We start from the raw sequence: 21,177 nt of genomic DNA on the forward strand, positions 1-21,177 counted from the left end.
TCCAGATCATAACAACTCGCTGTATAAAAAAAAAAAATCTCCTCCTCTCCCCTCTGATTAGTTTCCCCAATTACTTTCAATCTGTGTCCACTGGTTACCGACCATCCTGCCAGTGGAAACAGTTTATCCTTATTTACTCTATCAAAACCCTTCATAAACAAATTAGTGACGAGCAGATTTAACACAGTGAGACACCGAGGAACAATTTCCGTGAATATATGACTGGCCGCTCAAGTCTGCAGCTTTGCACAAAGAATAATGCTGGGGCTTAGCAATCACTTGCCTTAATTGTGAGCGTTTCTACTTTGGAGAAGTGATGTACTATTGATTTCAGTTCGAAGAGAGAGTGATATGTTGCATCTTTACCCCTTCGGTTGCCGAATGTCCTTTGGATGTGTTCAGCTTTCCCATTATAGAAACATAGAAACACAGAAAATAGGTGCAGGAGTAGGCCATTCGGCCCTTCGAGCCTGCACCGCCATTCAATGAGTTCATGGCTGAACATGCAACTTCAGTACCCCATTCCTGCTTTCTCGCCATACCCCTTGATCCCCCTAGTAGTAAGGACTACATCTATCTCCTTTTTGAATATATTTAGTGAATTGGCCTCAACAACTTTCTGTGGTAGAGAATTCCACAGGTTCACCACTCTCTGGGAGAAGAAATTCCTTCTCAACTCGGTTTTAAATTGGCTCCCCCGTATTTTGAGGCTGTGCCCCCTAGTTCTAGTCTCCCCGACCAGTGGAAACAACCTCTCTGCCTCTATCCTGTCTATCCTCTTCATTATTTTAAATGTTCCTATAAGATCACCCCTCATCCTTCTGAACTCCAACGAGTAAAGACCAAGTCTACTCAATCTATCATCATAAGGTAACCCCCTCATCTCCGGAATCAGCCAAGTGAATCATCTCTGTACCAAAGCTGGTATATCCTTCCTTAAGTAAGGTGACCAAAACTGCACGCAGTACTCCAGGTGCGGCCTCACCAATACCCTGTACAGTTGCAGCAGGACCTCCCTGCTTTAGTACTCCATCCCTCTCGCAATGAAGGCCAACATTCCATTCGCCTTCCTGATTACCTGCTGCACCTGCAAACTAACTTTTTGGGAATCATGCACAAGGACCCCCAGGTCCCTCTGCACCGCAGCATGTTGTAATTTCTCCCCATTCAAATAATATTCCCTTTTACTGTTTTTTTCCCCAAGGTGGATATATGACCTTATATATGAACCAACGATAGAAGAAGGGGTAAGAATGTAAGAACATAAGAAATAGGAGCAGGAGTAGGCCATTTGGCCCCTCGAGCCTGCTCCGCCATTCAGTAAGATCATGGCTGATCTGATCATGGACTCAGCTCCACTTCCCCGCCCGCTCCCCATAACCCTGTACTCCCTTATTGCTCAAAAATCTTTCTATCTCCATTTAAAATATATTCAATGACCCAGCCTCCACAGCTCTCTGGGGCAGAGAATTCCAAAGATTTACAACCTTCTGAGAGAAGAAATTTCTCCTAATCTCAGTTTTAAATGGGTGGCTCCTTATTATAAGACTATATCCCCTAGTTTTAGTTTCCCCTATGAGTGGAAATATCCTCTCTGTATCCACCTTGTCGAACCCTCTTATTATCATACAAGTTTCAATAAGATCACCTCTTATTCTTCTGAACTCCAATGTGTACAGGCCCAACCTACTCAACCTATCTTCATAAATCAACCCCCTCATCACCGGAATCAATCTAGTGAATCTTCTCTGAACAGTCTTCAATGCAAGTATATCCTTCCTTAAAAACGGAAACCAACACTGTACGCAGTACTCCAGGTGTGGCCTCACCAATCCCCTGTGGAGTTGTAGCAGGACTTCTCTGCTTTTATACTCTCAAGGTAAATTCTCAGTGTGAATTTTGAAGGGCTATAATAATCATAGAATCATAGAAATTTACAGCACAGAAGGAGGCCATTCGGCCCATCGTTTCCATGCCGACCGACGAAGAGCTATCTATCCAAATCCACTTTTCAGCTCTTGGTCCGTAACCCTGTGGGTTACAGCACGTCAAGTGCATATCCAAGTGCTTTTTAAATGCCATGAGTGTTTCTGCCACTACCACTCTTTCAGGCAGTGAGTTCCAGACTCCCACCACCCTCTGGGTGAATTCTACCAATTACTTTAAATCTCTGCCCCTCTGGTTATTATCTCCCTCTACTCAGGGGAATAGGCCCTTCCTATCCACTCCAGTTAGGCCCTTCATAATTTTAAACACCTCCACTAATTCCCCTTCATTCTGTTCCAAAGAAAATATCCCAGCCTATCGAAATTCCTCATAGCTAAAATTCTCCAGTCCTGGCAACATCCTCGTAAATCTTCTCTGTACCCTCTCTAGTGCAATAAGGTAAATAATGATCGATTCTTTCCTCTCGTGCTTAGAGGGCAAAAGTTTAAGATAGTCCAAAAATAAGTAAAGGGGAGGTTGGGTATAATTTCTTCACACCAAGAATGTGGAATTCTCCACCACAAATTTCATTGTTGAAGCAAAGTCCATAAGCCCTTTTAAAAGAATTAGATAGTTGCTTGAAAAATAGAACTATTAAAAGGTCTGGTATTCAGGCAGGATTAGACACGGAGAAAAAAGCTGGTGGAGATTTAATGAGCCAAATAGCCTCTTTCTGTGTTGTCAGTGGTTATCCAAAACTCGGCTGCCCGTGTCCTAACTCGCACCAAGTCCTGCTCACTCATCACCCCTATGCTCGCTGACCTACATTGGCTCCCGGTTAAGCAACACCTCGATTTCAAAATTCTCATTCTTTTTTTCAAATCCCTCCATGGCCTTGCCCCAATCTATCTCTGTAATCTCCTCCAGCCCCATAACCCCCTGAGATGTCTGCGCTCCTCCAATTCTACCCTCTTGAGCATCCCTGATTAGAATCGCTCCACCATCGGTGGCCATGCCTTCTGTTGCCTGGGCCCCAAGCTCTTGAACTCCCTGCCTAAACCTCTCCACCTCTCTACCTCTCTTTCCTCCTTCAAGACGCTTCTTAAAACCTATCTCTTGGACCTAGCTTTCACCTGCCCTAATTTCTTCTTTTGTGACTCAGTGCCAAATTTTTTGCCTCATAACACTCCTGTGAAGCGCCTTGGGATGTTTCACTACGTTAACGGCGCGATATAAATACAAGTTGTAATGTTCATTGATTTCTTTGAAATAATGTAGAAAATGGGAGTAATGCTTTCTCAATTTAATGCCCTTTCTATATACGTAACGAAAGTGCAATCTTGCCCAATTTATTTTGACTTTTGGTGCAAGTTTGTTACTTCAGTCTTCAAAGAGTTAACTATGTGGAGCGCCTTCTGGACTGATCACACTGCTTCTGTCAGGGCTTCTGCATATTGACTGGAATGGTGCTTGAATTTTGCAAGCTAGCACATTGCAGCTGATATAGACATATATGTTACCAATCAAAGCACAGCCATTTCCGATTAGAATCTGCATGAAGAAGCAGCTCTGTGTGTAGTGGTGCTCACAGAAAGAAGTATTATTCTACACTAGTAGATTTCTGTAGAGCTCTTCCCTACAACACACTGTCTATGTCCTGATCCCTGATACACCAGAGACTCTGATATTTGATCTGTAGATTCCCAAGTGGCTCAGTCCTGCCCTGTGTGAGACTGAGACGTAAAAGGCCAAGAAGGCCACAGGCTCGATCCCTATTCTGTTTCTGAGTTACGCGATCTCAGCCCGGGGAGCACTTGAGGTGTTAAAATTGGCGTGATGCCCTGAGCTAGAGAAAGGCAAAATAAATTCAGGTGCAGCACTTTTATTTGACAAATTGCAGCTTATTTTCTGTATTTATTGTGACAGAGTATAGAAAGAAAGACTTGCATTTATATAGTGCCTTTCACGACCACCGGACGTCTCAAAGCCCTTTACAGTCAATGAAGTACTTTTGGAGTGTAGTCACAGTTGTAATGTGGGAAATGCGGCAGCCAATTTGAGCACAACAAGCTCCCACAAACAGCAATGTGATAATGACCAGATAATCTGTTTTGATATGTTGATTAAGGGATAAATATTGGCCAGGGCACTGGGATAACTCCTCTGCTCTTCTTCGAAAAAGTGTCGTGGGATCTTTTACGCCCTCCCAAGAGAGCAGACAGGGGCCTTGGTTTAACATCTCATCGGAAAGACGGCACCTCTGACAGTGCAGCGCTCCCTCAGTACTGCACTGGAGTGTCAGTCTAGATTTTTTTTGTGGTCAAGTGAGATGTGGAGTGGGATTATGAACCCACAATCTGCTGACTCAAGAGGTGAGCGTGTTACCCATTGAGCCACAGCTGAGACTTAGTGAAGCTGCCACCAGGAGCTTTCATTGATAACATTAACAGTCATTAGCGTTAACCGAAGTTTTCTCTTTTCATGTGTGTGTGCGAGTGTATGGGAGGGAAGGTGTGCAGGAGAACTGTATCAACTGTATTTATTATAGAGAGTGTAACGAGTGTGAAATATAATTGATGCCTGAAAAGCACTTCTTATCATTGAGGGCCCTTGCATTTGGCATCACTTATTTCTTTCTTGCGATGTAATAGTGTAGTTGGATCTAGGTGCGAGCGGATTAAACTCTAGATCGCGATGAAGCCCACCCTGATGCAACAAGCCCTCTGATTTTCCCACCTCCTGTGAGAACCGACCTGACTGCCATTCGATCAGACTGAGATTAAGAGAGCAGTGTAGAGACAACCAATAAATGTCAATAAAACTGCTTTCTTTTCATTTTCTGCTTTGTCATCTAAACGTGTAGTTCACCATCGGGTGTAAATTCTGAGCTGGGGCCTTCCTCAATTGCTTTAGTCTTTATTAATTTTCATAGTAATAAATATGGTTGGGATTTTATCACTGGCCACCTAGACTAGATCAATACCGTTACAAATAAAACCCCTTCTATTAAAAGAAAAAAATCATATTGCATTTTATTAGGCCTTGTAAGGTGACCCTAATTTACAGGAATTATCTGCAGTGACGATGGAAAGAAAGACTTGCATTTATATAGCACCGTTCAAGACCACTGGATGTCCCACAGCGTTTTGCAGCCAATGTTGTAATGTGGTGAAACGCGGCAGCCAACTTGCGCACAGCGAGCTCCCACAAACAGCAATGTGATAATGACCAGATAATCTGTTTTTTGTTATCTTGATTGAGGGATAAATATTGGCCAGGACACCGGGGATAACTCCCCTGCTCTTCTTCAAAATAGTGGCATGGGATCTTTTAAGCTCACCTGAGAGAGCAGGTAGGAGCTCAGTTTAACGTCTCATCTGAAAGACGGTACATCCGACAGTGCAGCATTCCCTCAGCACTGCACTGGGAGTGTCAGCCTAGATTTATGTGCTCAAGTCCCCAGAGTGGGACTTGAACCCACAACCTTCTGACACAAAGGCAAGTGTGCTGCCCACTGAGCCACAGCTGACACCATGAAGGGAGTTCAATTGGATTCCCCTCGTCCAGCAGCAGACACACTAGAATAGGAGGCTATCAAGCTGACTTAATCCCAGCAGGAATTCCTGTATTTTATGCAATTCTGGAGAGCGCACAGATATGGACAAGAATTGAAATAATACTTGCATTTATACAGCGTCTTTCGCGTTCAATAAATGTCTTGCTATTTTGGTATGCAAATGAGGCTGTCATTCTGTGGCAACAATGTCCCAGAGCCATGAGTTGAATCCGCATATCATCTAACTTGCTGGATTTTCAGTGCCTGTGTAAACTATGGAAATAGCTCCCAAGGTTTCCAGTTCCCTGGGAAATCGTGATGGATTGCGTATTTTCTCTCAGAATCTGAGCGGCCATTTTGTAGCAATGATGTACGTGGCAGCAGGGATTCTGGGAGGGAAAATTAAAAGTTGGAAAGCGGAGGTGAGGAGAGACCGAGTGGGAAAAATAGAGAAAGGTTAAAAAAAAAGATTGAGAGAAAGCGAGCAGAGAAACGGGGAAAATAGAAATAAACGGAGGAGTAGCGGAAGAGAAACACACACAAGTGCAGAAAGGAACAGAAAGGAGAAACAATGAGATGAAGAAGGGAAACACAATCAAAGTGTGATGTGCAAGTTCTCCCAACTCACACCAACTCCCGCTCACCCATCACCCCTGTGCTCGCTGACCTACATTGGCTCTCGGTTAAGCAACACTTCGATTTCAAAATTCTCATCCTTTTTTCAAATTCTTCCATGGTCTCGCCCCTCCCTATCTCTGTAATCTCCTCCAGCCCCACAAACCCCCCCGGGATGTCTGTACTCTTCCAATTCTACCCTCTTGATTATAATTACTCAACCATTGGTGGCCGTGCCTTGTTACCGAGGCCCCAAGCTTTGGAATTCCCTCCCTAAACCTCTCCTCCTCTCTACCTCTCTTTCCTCCTTCAAGACGTTTCTTAAAAACTACTTCTTTGACTAAGCTTTTGGTCATCTATCCTAATTCCTCCTTCTGTGCCTCAGTATCAAATTTGTTGACTTATAATAATCCTGTGAAGCGCCGTGGAGTGACTTGGAGGTTAGGTGAGTGGGCAAATGCATTGCAGATGCAGTGTAATGTGGATAAATGTGAGGTTATCCACTTTGGGGGCAAAAGCACAAAGGCAGAATATTATCTGAATGGCGGCAGATTAGGAAAAGGGGAGGTGCAAAGAGACCTGGGTGTCATGGTGTCATGGTTCATCAGTCATTGAAAGTTGGCATGCAGGTACAGCAGGCGGTAAAGAAAGCAAATGGCATGTTGGCCTTCATAGCTAGGGGAGTTAAGTATAGAAGCAGGGAGGTTTTACTGCAGTTGTACAGGGCCTTGGTGAGGCCTCACCTGGAATATTGTGTTCAGTTTTGGTCTCCTAATCTGTGGAAGGAAGTTCTTGCTATTGAGGGAGTGCAGCGAAGGTTCACCAGACTGATTCCCGGGGTGGCTGGACTGACATATGAGGAGAGATGGATTAACTGGGCCTTTATACACTGGAGTTTAGGAGGATGAGAGGGGATCTCATAGAAACATATAAAATTCTGACGGGATTGGACAAGTTAGATGCGGGAAGAATGTTCCCGTTATTGGGGAAGTTCAGAACCAGGGGTCACAGCCTTAGGATAAGGGGTAGGCCATTTAGGACTGAGATGAGGAGAAACTTCTTCACTCAGAGAGTTGTTAACCTGTGGAATTCCCTGCCGCAGAGAGCTGTTGATGCCAGTTCATTGGATATATTCAAGAGGGAGTTAGATATGGCCCTTATGGCTAAGGGGATCAAGGGGTATGGTGAGAAAACAGAAAAGGGGTACTGAGGGAATGATCAGCCATGATCATATTGAATGGTGGTGGAGGCTTGAAGGGCTGAATGGCCTACTCCTGCACCTATTTTCTATGTTTTACTATGTTAAAGGTACTATATAAATCAAGTTGTTGTTGTTATCATCCTACATTTGAGAATTCCGTGTATCGATTCCAGGAAAACAGAAAGGAAAGCATAGGAAGACATTTTCTCCAGTCCTCACTACATGATGTTAACTCTCACTAGGCTCTCGTTCCACGGGTGCTGAATGGCTTCTGATGTTCTATCCAAGTAGCCATTCTTTTACAAAGGGGAGGTTGGGCACATGAGAGTGAGCCCACTCCTGCCCGATCAATGGTCTGGACTTTTCTCTGGAGCAAGAACCCTGGCGGAATTCTAGCACAATAATTGCTACCTGGCTAAAATCGCCTTCTCATCACAGTCATAAGGGCTAAATCTGTGAAGTCTCCTGGTTCTGGTGTGGCTTCAGATGATGCGTTCAAAGTCGTCTCTGTGCGCACAGGAAAAACAGCGAGAATTTAATGGGCTTGGAAGGATTGTGATGTGGAGAAAAATCTGATCTGGATTTTGGGAGCACTCTGATTCACCCAGTTACTGTCTGCTTTTTAATAAATTGGATCTTCAAGGAATACATTGATAAAAAAGTAAGTTTTACTGTATTAAATTTAAGTTCTAAGAAAATATTCTGTGCAATATTACAATTCGGGCAATCAATCATAACCATCATAAAGGACATAGACAGGCTAAGTGAGTGGGCAAAAATTTGGCAGATGGAGTATAATGTTGGAATGTGTGAGGTCATGCACTTTGGCAGAAAAAAATCAAAGAGCAAGTTATTTAAATGGAGAAAGATTGCAAAGTGCTGCAGTCCGGCGGGACCTGGAGATACTTGTGCATGAAACACAAAAGGTTACTATGCAGGTACAGCAAGTGATCAGGAAGGCCAATGGAATCTTGGCCTTTATTGCAAAGGGGATGGAGTATAAAAGAGGGAAGTCTTGCTACAGTTGTACCGGGTATTGGTGAGGCCACACCTGGAATACTGCATACAATTTTGGTTTCCATATTTACGAAAGGATATACTTGCTTTGGAGGCAGTTCAGAGAAGGTTCACAAGGTTGATTCCGGGGATGAGGGGGTTGACTTATGAGGAAAGGTTGAGTAGGTTGGGCCTCTACTCATTGGAATTCAGAACAATGAGAGGTGATCTTATCGAAATGTATAAGATTATGAGGGGGCTTGACAGGGTGGATGCAGAGAGGATGTTTCCACTGATAGGGGAGACTAGAACTAGGGGGCATAACCTTAGAATAAGGGGCTGCCCATTTAAAACTGAGACGAGGTGAAATTTCTTCTCTGAGGATTGTGGATCTGTGGAATTCACTGCCTCGGAGGGCTGTGAAAGCTGGGACATTGAATAAATTTAAGACAGAAATAGACAGTTTCTTAAACGATAAGGGAATAAGGGGTTATGGGGAGCGGGCGGGGAAGTGGACCTCAGTCCATGATCAGATCAGCCATGATCGTATTAAATGGCGGAGCAGGCTTGAGGGGCCGTATGGCCTAATCCTGCTCCTATTTCTTATGTTCTTATTATCCTTGCATTAGAGATTGGAACCAATGCCCATTCAAAAGAAAGTAAAATAACATTTTTGGTGAATTTTTGTTCTTCAAGATGAGCAATGGCAGTGCTGAAGAATGGAACACTTTCCTTGTTATTATATCAGTCACTCCCACTGGTAGCTCAGGTTAGATCTTGATTAAAGCTTCTACTTTGCCCGACGAGCACGCTATAATTCCCAAACTCATAAGAGCCGAATTCTCAAATGGCTCAGTGAGTACTTTCAGTGAATCGTAAAGTACTGAGTCACACAGGTTATGAAGGTTTGTGGGAGCTTGCTGTGTGCAGATTGCCCTCCATGTTTCCTACATTACAACAGTGACAGCTCTTCAGAAGTACTTAATTGGCCGTAAGGCACTTTGTGATGTTGGGGAGGGCATCAAACAGGAAATTAGGGGTGCATGCAATAAAAGTGCAGCAGTTATCATGGGTGACTTTAATATGCATATAGATTGAGTTAAACAAACTGGAAGCAATACCGTGGAGGAGGATTTCCTGGAGTGCATAAGGGATGGTTTTCTAGACCAATATGTCGAGGAACCAACTAGGGAGGAGGCCATCTTAGACTGGGTGTTGTGTAATGAGAGAGGATTAATTAGCAATCTCGTTGTGCGAGGCCCCTTGGGGAAGAGTGACCATAATATGGTGGAATTCTACATCAGGATGGAGAATGAAACAGTTAATTCAGAGACCATGGTCTAGAACTTAAAGAAGGGTAACTTTGAAGGTATGAGGCGTGAATTGGCTAGGATAGATTGGCGAATGATACTTAAGGGGTTGACTGTGGATGGGCAATGGCAGACATTTAGAGACCGCATGGCTGAACTACAACAATTGTACATCCCTGTCTGGCGTAAAAATTAAAAAGGGAAGGTAGCTCAACCGTGGCTATCAAGGGAAATCAGGGATAGTATTAAAGCCAAGAAAGTGGCATACAAATTGGCCAGAAATAGCAGCGAACCTGGGGACTGGGAGAAATTTAGAACTCAGCAGAGGGGGACAAAGGGTTTGATTAGGGCAGGGAAAATAGAGTACAAGAGGAAGCTTGCAGGGAACATTAAGACGGACTGCAAAAGCTTCTGTAGATTTGTAAAGAGAAAAAGATTAGTAAAGACAAACGTAGGTCCCCTGCAGTCAGAATCAGGGGAAGTCATAACGGGGAACAAGGAAATGACAGACCAATTGAACAAGTATTTTGGTTCGGTATTCACTGAGGAGGACACAAACAACCTTCTGGATATAAAAGGGGTCAGAGGGTCTAGTAAGAAGGAGGAACTGAGGGAAATCCTTATTAGTCGGGAAATTGTGTTGGGGAAATTGATGGGATTGAAGGCTGATAAATCCCCAGGGCCTGATGGACTGCATCCCAGAGTACTTAAGGAAGTGGCCTTGGAAATAGCGGATGCATTGAGTTATTTTTCAACATTCCATAGACTCTGGATCAGTTCCTATGGAGTGGAGGATAGCCAATGTAACCCCACTTTTTAAAAAAAGAGGGAGAGAGAAAACAGGGAATTATAGACCAGTCAGCCTGACATCGGTAGTGGGTAAAATGATGGAATCAATTATTAAGGATGTCATAGCAGCGCATTTGGAAAGAGGTGGCATGATAGGTCCAAGTCAGCATGGATTTGTGAAAGGGAAATCATGCTTGACAAATCTTCTGGAATTTTTTGAGGATGTTTCCAGTAGAGTGGACAAGGGAGAACCAGTTGATGTGGTGTATTTGGACTTTCAGAAGGCTTTCGACAAGATCCCACACAAGAGATTAATGTGCAAAGTTAAAGCACATGGGATTGGGGGTAATGTGCTGACATGGATTGAGAACTGGTTGTCAGACAGGAAGCAAAGAGTAGGAGTAAATGGGTACTTTTCAGAATGGCAGGCAGTGACTAGTGGGGTACCGCAAGGTTCTGTGCTGGGGCCCCAGCTGTTTACATTGTACATTAATGATTTAGACGCAGGGATTAAATGTAGTATCTCCAAATTTGCGGATGACACTAAGTTGGGTGGCAGTGTGAGCTGCGAGAAGGATGCTGTGAGGCTGCAGAGTGACTTGGATAGGTTAGGTGAGTGCGCAAATGCATGGCAGATGAAGTATAATGTGGATAAATGTGAGGTTATCCACTTTGGTGGTAAAAACAGAGAGACAGACTATTATTTGAATGGTGACAGATTAGGAAAAGGGGAAGTGCAACAAGACCTTGGTGTCATGGGACATCAGTCATTGAAAGTTGGCATGCAGGTACAACAGGCGGTTAAGAAAGCAAATGGCATGTTGGCCTTCATAACGAGGGGATTTGATTACAGGGGCAGGGAGGTGTTACTACAGTTGTACAGGGCCTTGGTGAGGCCACACCTGGAGTATTGTGTACAGTTTTGGTCTCCTAACTTGAGGAAGGACATTCTTGCTATTGAGGGAGTGCAGCGAAGGTTCACCAGACTGATTCCCGGGATGGCGGGACTGACATATCAAGAAAAACTGGATCAACTGGGCTTGTATTCACTGGAGTTCAGAAGAATGAGAGAGGATCTCATCGAAACGTTAAAAATTCTGACGGGTTTAGACAGGTTAGATGCAGGAAGAATGTTCCCAATGTTGGGGAAGTCCAGAACCAGGGATCACAGTCTAAGGATAAGGGGTAAGCCATTTAGGACCGAGATGAGGAGAAACTTCTTCACCCAGAGAGTGGTGAATCTGTGGACTTCTCTATCACAGAAAGTTGTTGATGCCAACTCACTAAATATATTCAAAAAGGAGTTAGATCTAGTCCTTACTACTAGGGGATCAAGGGGTATGGCGAGAAAGCAGGCATGGGGTACTGAAGTTGCATGTTCAGCCATGAACTCATTGAATGGCAGTGCAGGGTCGAAGGGCCAAATGGTTTACTCCTGCACCTATTTTCTATGTTTCTATGTTTCTATGAGATAAACATAGGAGGTCGTTAAAAGGTGCTATATAAATCCAAGTTTTTTTCTTTTCCTTCTTTACACCCTATACTGGTCTCCTTACCTAAGGAAGGATATACTTGCCATAGAGGGAGTGCAATGAAGGTTCACCAGACTGATTCCTGGGATCGGGGGATTGTCCTATGCGGATAGATTGAGTAGACTAGGCCTATATTCTCTAGAGTTTAGAAGAATGAGAGGTGATCTCATTGAAACATACAAAATTCTTATAAGGCTTGACAGGGTAGATGCAGGGAGGATGCTTCCCCTGGTTGGGGATCTAGAACCAGGTGTCACAGTCTCAGAATAAGGGGTCGGCCACTTAGGACTGAGATGAGGAGAAATTCCTTCACTCAGAGGATGGTGAATCTTTGGAATTCTCTACCCCAGAGGGCTGTGGAGGCTCAGTCGTTGAGTATATTCAAGACACAGATTGCTAGAGTTTTGAATATTAAGGGAATGAAGGGATATGGGGACAGTGCAGGAAAGTGGAGTTGAGGTAGAAGATCAGCCATGATCTTATTGAATGGTGGAGCAGGCTCGAGGGGCCGAATGGCCTACGCCCGCTCCTATTTCTTATGTTCTTATGTTTTAGATGTTATGTTCTCTCAGTGGAATAATCCAATGATGAGGTCATGGATTGAATCCCAGCCACATCTCTTGAATGAACTCCAACGCAAGATATGACATTATCCTTTAGAATGGTGCAAATAAACGGAGGGAACAGCAAAATAAGGATTTTCAATTTTTGAACGCAAGCCTTTATTAAGGAATCTTTCGCTGCCCTGATCAAAGGGTGCTGTTGGGTCAGGGAGTTTGCTCATGTCAATCTCATTCTTTCTTTCCCAGTGTTTCATAGTTGGCAAAATGAATCAAAGTTGTGGGCTCCACATAGCTTTCATTTTCAGCCCTTTTTTGGTTCTTTTGAAAATGTGCTATTATTTAACAAAACCTGTCGTGTTTAATGTGTAATGGTTGCCTGCAAAGAGGCTGTTTGTGGCCAGTCAGACTATTCTTTCCTCTGACTTTGGCCTGGAGGACGGGGCAAGAACCACATGGTGTTTTGATGACCTTTTGGACCCGCTGTCAATTGGACTCATCTCTCTTCACCTTGAGTAGAATACATTTAGTCCTCTGACTCGGTCCCCTCCCTTCTCCCTCACTTTGGGCTCATTTTTACTACGTTAAAGGCGCTATATAAATACAAGTTGTTGTTCTAAATGAAATTGTAAGTTAACTTGCCAGGAGCTGCTAATGTGCACAGCCTGCTCCACTCTGAACATGTACCATTGAGTTTTGGATTGTATTATGTGCTTTCATGTCATTTGGTTACGTAGTTATTGAATTGGTTTAAGGCTAACTTTCTGACAATTTGTGAATGAGCTGGTGGTGGTAATTATCCCTCAGTCACATTATTGCATTTTTGTTTTGTTAAAGGTGCTTTTTTGGTTCTTAATTTCATTTTTCTCTCATTTTCACTTTGATGCTGATTCAATGTTATTATAATTCCATGGATATTGGCTGCCCCCCCCCCCCCCCCAACCCCCCGTCCCCCCCAGGTCCTCACTCAAGTGGCCAATTTTCAGGTGAGGTTGGTGAATTAGTATCACCAGATTTGTCAGCCACGAGCTTTGTAAGCGCAGACCAAGCTGGGCCTCACCCAATGCCCACACACACAGACCTTCCATGAGGAGTCATCTCCTCTGTGCTCGCTGACCTACATTGGCTCCCGGTTAAGCAACGCCTTGATTTTAAAGTTCTCATCCTTTGTTTTCAAATCCCACCATGGCCTCACCCCTCCTTAGCTCTGTAATCTCCCCCAGCCCTATAACCCCTCTAGATCTCTGCGCTCCACTTATTCTAGCCTTCTAAACATCCCCAATTTTAAATGCTCCACCATTGGCGGTCGTGCCTTCAGTTGTCGAGGTCCTAAGCTCTGGAATTCCCTCCCTAAATCTCCCCGCCTCTCTTTCCTCCTTTAAGGCACCCCTTAAAACCCATCTCTTTGACCAAGCTTTTGGTCATCTGCACCAACATTTCCTTATTTGGTTCAGTATCAAATTCTGAGTTTTTGTTTTATAACACTCCTGTGAAGAGCCTTAGGACATTTTATTACACTAAAGGTGCTATATAAATATAAGTTATTGTTATCATTGGATGCCTATTGTGAGTGTAAAGCCTAATTGACTTATCCCTCCCGAGACCAGGGGCACTGAGGCGAACTGTAATTCTCCCACAAAACCCTGTCAAAGATCAGCCAACTCAACATAGATCAGGGTTTGAATCGGAAGCCTGCCTGGTCTGAATGGATCAGTAGAAAATCAGACCGTGGTATTCAACTCATCATCCTAATGGTTATTATCTTTTATTATGCTAGATTTAAAATGTTCCCACACTGATTGATTGCTTCTTTTATTGTTTTTCTTTACTCTTCAGTGTTCTGTCTTCCTCATCAATCTGCAAGGCATTGACTCTTTTGCCTTATCATCATCATCATAGGCAGTTCCTCGAAATCGAGGAAGACTTGCTTCCACTCTAAAAGTGAGTCCTTGGGTGACTGAACAGTCCAATTCGGGAATTACAGTCTCTGTCACAGGTGGGACAGACAGTTGTTGAGGGAAAGGATAGGTGGGGTGTCTGGTTTGCCGCACGCTCCTTCCGCTGCCTGCACTTGCTTTCTGCATGCACTCAGCAATGAGACTCGAGGTGCTCAGTGCCTTCCCAGATGCTCTTCCTCCACTTAGGGCGGTCTTTGGCCAGGGACTCCCAGGTGTCAGTGGGGATGTTGCATTTCATCAAGGAGGCTTTGAAGGTGTCCTTGAAACATTTCCTCTGCCCACTTGGGGCTCGTTTGCCGTGTAGGAGTTCCGAGTAGAGCGCTTGCTTTGGGAGTCTTGTGTCCGGCATGCGGACAATGTGGCTGCCCAATGGAGCTGGTCGAGTGTGGTCAGTGCTTCGATGTTGGGGATGTTGGCCTTCTTGCGCCTTGTTCAAGTGATCTTTGACAGCGAGGGTCAGACGACTTTTTTCTGCCGCTGCGCCCAATCCTGTCCAACCCGAAGTCCACACACCAGCAATCCCAACAGGTATCACTGACTGGTGAGGAGGCGTCACCGTATAGAAGACCAGGTTTACCTTTCCAAACCCAAGAACGCCTAGGGTAAGTTGTAGCCTCCCTGGCATCGCCCAGACCAGTTGGCTCTGCACGGACTGAGGATTGAACGTGTATCCTTCCTCCCTGGTCTGACTAGCCCAGCTACATGTCATGGAGTTGATGGGCTTTGAGGGAAAACATTGAAAATATTTGCAAATTCACACATTCATTGGGCACTGGTGTGCAGAGTGTCAATACTAGGAGCTTGTGGCTCACAAAATGTTGTTCCGAATTTTTACAGTGTGTTGCTGTTAATTGTATTGGATGCATCAACAACAACAACTTGTATTTATATAGCACCTTTAACGTAGTAAAAGGTCCAAAGGTGCTTCACAGCAGTGTTATAAGACAGAAAAATAAATTTGACACTGAGCTAGATAAAAAGAAATTACAGCAGATGACCAAAAGCTTGTTTAAAGAGGTAGGTTTTAAGGAGCTTCTTAAAGGAGGAAAGAGATGTAGAGAGGTGGAGAGGTTTAAGGGGGGAATTCCAGAGCTTGGGGCCCAGGCAGCTGAAGGCACAGCCACCAATGGTTGAGCGATTTATAATCAGAGATGCTCAAGAGGGCAGAACTTGAGGACGCAGACATCTTGGAGGGAGGGGGGGGGCGCGGTTGTGGGGCTGAAGGAGATTTCAGAGATAGGGAGGGGCAAGGCCATGGAGGAATTTGGAAACCAGGATGAGAATTTTGAAAAGATTGTTCCAATGCACCACCTCCTGTAGATGTCTTAGTGTTCACTTCAATGCTGCCATTTACTTAAGTCAAAATTTTTGATAACTGTCATCTTCTACTCCAAATCTTTATGTTTATGATCTGTTAATTGTTTAGCTGCCACTAGAATCTGGCCAGTCTTAAGATCTGCCACATAGCTCTCCCAGTCCAAGATTGACCTATTGTAAGTACTGTCTAAGCTATCAAACTTTACACCTTGTCCTCTTAAGAGAGTACTCCTCATACCTTAACTATAGTTGTACACACAATTTTTGTGAAGGAGTGGATATATTGCTTCTGGTAAGGCTCATACAAGCACAGTAGGGAAGAGGATTTGGTTTCAGATGGTTTTTAGGACAGTTTTCTTACATCAGTTGAAAATTCCACAAACTCCATTTGAATTCCTGTGAAGAGGAAGAAAGGTGATGGAGAGTAAGTTGAGTTAGTATCCTGCGTGCTCATCCCTGCAGTCTAGCCTAAAGCCCATTTGGTCCGTACGGCTCCAGAAGTACTTATTTTTCCTCCTGGAAATATGTCTTACTTCCTGACAGAGCCTAGACTGACCCAGAGGGAATCGCACGTGACAGAATTATGAATCTCGGCAAACCTGAAAGCCCCTATTTCAACACCAGGGTCTTTGCTTGTTTCAGAGCCACATTCTTCTTGCAAGTGGACATGAGATTGTCGCTATCAGCAAGTCCAGATCTGCCTTGACCTTACGCCATTCCCAAAGTCAACATTGTTTCAGCGGAAACAAGCTGCTCAGTCATGCTTTCTGCTTGATCGAGCTGGCTTTATTCCAGTTAGTAATCCTTTAATCCTCAGTGTACACTAGGGCATCATCAGAAGCCATTGTCTAGCCTCTGATAGCTCAAATCTTGTACCATTTACTTCTCTTAATTAGTCATTTAGAAGTGGGAATAAAATAATAACAAACCCGTGCTGTATCAGGGAAACTGCCCAATGTAAATTGACTTGCATTGCAGGTATTTAGAAAGACTGATTTGTAAAGAACCGACCCTTTCGGTAGTGTACATATTATGGCACTATAAGCGCCCCAGTGGCTCATTGGGTAACTACACCTTCTGGAACCGTACAGACCAAAGTGGGTATGGGGCTGAACCCCAGTCCTAGCTGATGCCTTGGGGCACTACAATTGTCCTCAGCACCCCTAGACGAGGAAAAGGAAAATTCTCGGCCTTTTGGCTAAGATCATGCGTAACTGACCTGACAGGGGAGTAGCCACCATGACCTCCGGGTGGTTCTCCCTGGATCAGGAAGGTATATGCTTGCTTTTTTGGAAACAGGAGGTGGGTGGGGTGGCTCGACCCATCCACCTCCACGGAGGTGTGTGGGGGACCTGACCCATCCACCTCCATGGCACGAACCTGGTATTGCAGTACTTCCAGGAACGGTGCAGTGGCTCTAGGCCTTTTGGCTAAGAGCATTGGCGCAGAGTGATCCTTGGCGTGTGCAAGGTGACCTCTGGCGTTTGTGATTTGACAAAGAATTGGAACGATTGGCTACGAATTAAAAAAAAAAAATCAGTCATATTTGCCACACGGTTGTTGCACCATGCTCCAAAGTGCGAATATTGTGTGTGGGCAGGTCAGTTTCAGCTATGTTGCCCTCCATGGCAAATAGTCAAGTTTATTCACTGCCAACCAATGGCTACTTGGGCAGAATCCAGAAGGGCTGAGGGCTGCTGTCAATCTGTAATGCAGTAATAAAGAAAGACTTGGATTTATATAGCGCCTTTCACGACCACCGGACGTTGTCAAAGCGTTTTACAGTCAAAGAAGTACTTTTGGAGTGTAATCACTGTTGTAATGTAGGAAACTTGGCAGCTAATTTGAGCAGAAGCAAGCTCCCACAAACAGCAATGTGATAATAACCAGATAATCTGTTTTAGTGATGTTGATTGAGGGATAAATATTGGCCAGGACACCGGGGATAACTCCCCTGTTCTCCTTTGATATGGTGCCATGGGACTCTTACAGCCACTTGAGAGAGCAGACAGGACCTCAGTTTGACGGCACCTCCGACAGTGCGGCATTCGCCCAGTACTGCACTGGAGTGTCAGCCTAGATTTTTGTGCTCAAGTTCCTGGAGTGGGACTAGAACCCAGAACCTTCGGCGAGGGTGCTACCCACTGAGCCACAGCTGACACTTAGTAAGGTTAATTTTTTTAAATTTTTTAAAAAAAAATTTTCGTTGCCAATCTTTCCAATTCTTTGTCAAATCACAAACGCCAGAGGTCACCTTGCACACATCAAGGATCACTCTGCGCCAATGCTCTTAGCCAAAAGGCCGAGAGCCACTGCACCGTTCCTGGAAGTACTGCAATACCAGGTTCGTGCCATGGAGGTGGATGGGTCAGGCCCCCCACACACCTCCGTGGAGGTGGAGGTGGATGGGTCAAGCCACCCCACCCACCCTCCTATTTTCACTTAGTAAGGTTAATGGCCTTCGGGAAAGAAAAGAGAAAAATAACTGACCCTACTAACTGTGTACTAGTATGCTGAGCCATGGAGTGCGGGACATGGGTAGAGTAACTGTGGGCAGTGTACTAGCGAACTGTGCCACGAATGTTGGACATGGCTTGCAGGGAATTAGAGGGTGTATTACCCTTGGGCTTTTTCCTAAAGCTCGGGCAGCCGAAGGGCACCATTGTTAGAATCCTGGGAGTAGGCCACGCGCCTGCCAGGGAAGCTGAGTGGTCCAAGAAGGCTTATGAGAAATGAGGGGAGGGAATTCAAACAATAGCCCACAAAAATGAACTGGAAAGCAGAGTCATTCTTCCACAGGGTCAGAGGATATTCAAAATCACTCGCATTTTTAATTTCCTCCTCGAGTCCCGTGAGGGTGAGCTAGATTCTGGAGGACCTTTGCATTGCTACTCTGATCCACGATAAACGAAGTTTATGATCGGCTTGTGCCACAGTTGCCCTTGTTGACACAGGCAGGTGGCCAATCATGGCATTTTTAAGAAGACATATGGATATGGTCATGAGAGTGTGAATGTGTTGGCCATTGCAGCAGTTCTAATAAAATGAAGTGTTTATTTAGCTCAGGTAACCGCTTTCAGAGCAAATGATTTTATTGGGAAAGTTACAATAGGCAAGAGAATTGCAATTAGAGGTGGAAAATACACTTAGAAGCAATGGAAACCAACACCGCTCCACACAAACCATCAACAAAGAGGGGGTTTTAATTGGACATCTTGCGCATCAGTGGAGCGACGCCTGTTGTATTGTCTCCACAGGATCCAGTGGAAATTGTGTCACTTAAAGGGGAGCTGTCCGCTGGTAAATGTGCGCTGTAGGACACTTTCCCAGGTTTTCTAGCTGAAGAAATTTATGGACATTCCACGGCTGGAGGTTTTTAAAAAGTGCCGAGTAAAGTTTAATCCGAAAACCACATTGCAGAAGTTTGCATGCCGTGCGGCCATTCCCAGGCAGCCATTAAACCGAGGTATTCGGAGCGAGCAGGCTGCCGCTTCTAGGAATGGTATCTCACTTCGATTCGGTAAATAGGGGCAGAGTGATGAAGTGATTCTGTCGCAAATCACAACTACAGATGTTGCAGTTTTAAAAAAAAATTGGCTTGCACTTGTTTTGGTGCATTTCGAACATTCAACATCCAAAAAAGTGACATTGTCCCCAACGCCACCCCACCCCACTCCCCATTCCCCATTCCCCTGACCCTCTGCCCCCCTCCCCCCTCTGTCTGCCTCCCTCTCCCCTGCCTCTCTCTTCCCTGCCCCTCTCCCCCCTCTGTCCACCTCTCCCCTCTGCCTCTCTCTCCCCTGCCCCTCCTCTGCCCACCTCCCCCCTCTGCCTCCCTCTCCCATCCCCTCCCCTCTCTCTCCCCTCCTCCCCCTCCCTCTCCCCTCCCCTCCCTCTCCCCTCCCCTCCCTCTCCCCTGCCCCCTCCCCTCTCTGTGCACCTCTCCCCTCTGCCTCCCTCTCCCCTGCCCCTCCTCTGCCCACCTCCCCCCTCTGCCTCCCTCTCCCATCCCCTCCCCTCCCTCTCCCCTCCTTCCCTCTGCCTCCCTCTCCCCTCCCCTCCCTCTCCCCTGCCCCCTCCCCTCTCTGTGCACCTCTCCCCTCTGCCTCCCTCTCCCCCCGCTCCTCTGTCCGCCTCCCCCCTGCCCACCTCCCCCTTCTGCCCACCTCCCCCCTCTGCCTCCCTCTCCCCTCCCCTCCATCCCCCTCCCCCCTCTGCCTCCCTCTCCCCTCCCCCCTCTGCCTCCCTCTCCCCTCCCCTCCCTCCCCTTCCCCCTCTCCTCTCCCCCTCCCCCTCTCCTCCTCTTCCTCTCCCCCTCCCCTGCTCCCCCTCTCTCCTCTATCCACCCCTCCCCTCCGATCTCATTTGGAGATGTTGAGGCCAGTTGTGGCGTCCACCTTCTCTCTATTGTCACCCCAGATGAGATCCGCTACCCCAGACCAGGAATTGACCATGGGACTTCCTTGGTCTGTGTGGCTCAATACTAAAAGGAGGAATTTGGCCATTGTAAAGGGATCACTTTATTTTTTTTGAAGAGAAAACTGTAAGGAAGCAGCTATTACTACAGAAACACAGCTGACGGATATACCAGCCATGAGCGAGTCCGAGCTGGGTGAGCATAGGGCAGAATATAATCAGCCAGATGGAACCCAGGCAGCACTATTGAAGACACTATTGAATTCAACCCATCCATAAATACCTCGAACATTTACCCTACATATCACGCTAACGTACGATCATAAATCCTTCTCAGCTGATATTGGATAGAGGTCACTAATAACATGAACCTACTTCCCAAAGTTGACCCTAAGTACGTCAGTGTGGTAAACCAATAGCCTATAGGGGAGAAATTCAGGAGGTCCCCGTTTGATGGCGGTAAATCTTGGCGAGGCCGGATGTCCTGTGCCCGGCGCAGACGGCCCGCCCCGTGACCTAAATTGGGGGCGCCGCCGCTGACAGCAATGACGGGCGCCTCACTTCCTGTCGGGGCCGGCTTGCGGGCGCTACCCGGGCGAAAGTCGGCGCGCTGCAAGTACAGTGTTAAAGGGGAGGGCACATTGCGAGCTCCGCAGGGGTTTTTCAGGGGCCTACACTCGGTCACTGGGGATGCGGGGTGCCGTGGCCAGCAGCCCGACTCTGAAACGGAGCGCCGGGCTGCACCATCGCGGCACAAACCCCAGCGAGAATCGACGCGTAGGCCGGACCGGTAAGTCGGAGGGCAGCGCAGAACGGCGCAGCGCACCTCCCCTTTAAATTTCGTCCCGCGAGCGGAGTGCGGCCCGGTTCGCGACCCCACGAGGCTGGCGCTGACATCGCACCACGGCAGCCTCGAGGGGCGCTGCCCAATTTCTGCCACAGGGCAAAAACAGGCCTCCGCGCGGCCAAAAGGGGTCGCCACGTACGGCGATGAGGTCATC

General features: G+C 46.0%; 1 protein-coding gene and 1 pseudogene across 1 annotated transcript in view; both read left to right on the forward strand.

Moving 5' to 3' along the window:
• fam171a2a (family with sequence similarity 171 member A2a) overlaps window positions 1-21,177 on the forward strand; it is a 353,443-nt gene that overhangs the window by 72,139 nt on the left and 260,127 nt on the right. The window lies entirely within an intron of this gene.
• On the forward strand, window positions 16,939-17,177 carry LOC139234258 (U2 spliceosomal RNA; annotated as a pseudogene).

This window comes from Pristiophorus japonicus, chromosome 21 (genome assembly GCF_044704955.1).
Source record: "Pristiophorus japonicus isolate sPriJap1 chromosome 21, sPriJap1.hap1, whole genome shotgun sequence".
NCBI classification, from domain to species: domain Eukaryota; kingdom Metazoa; phylum Chordata; class Chondrichthyes; family Pristiophoridae; genus Pristiophorus; species Pristiophorus japonicus.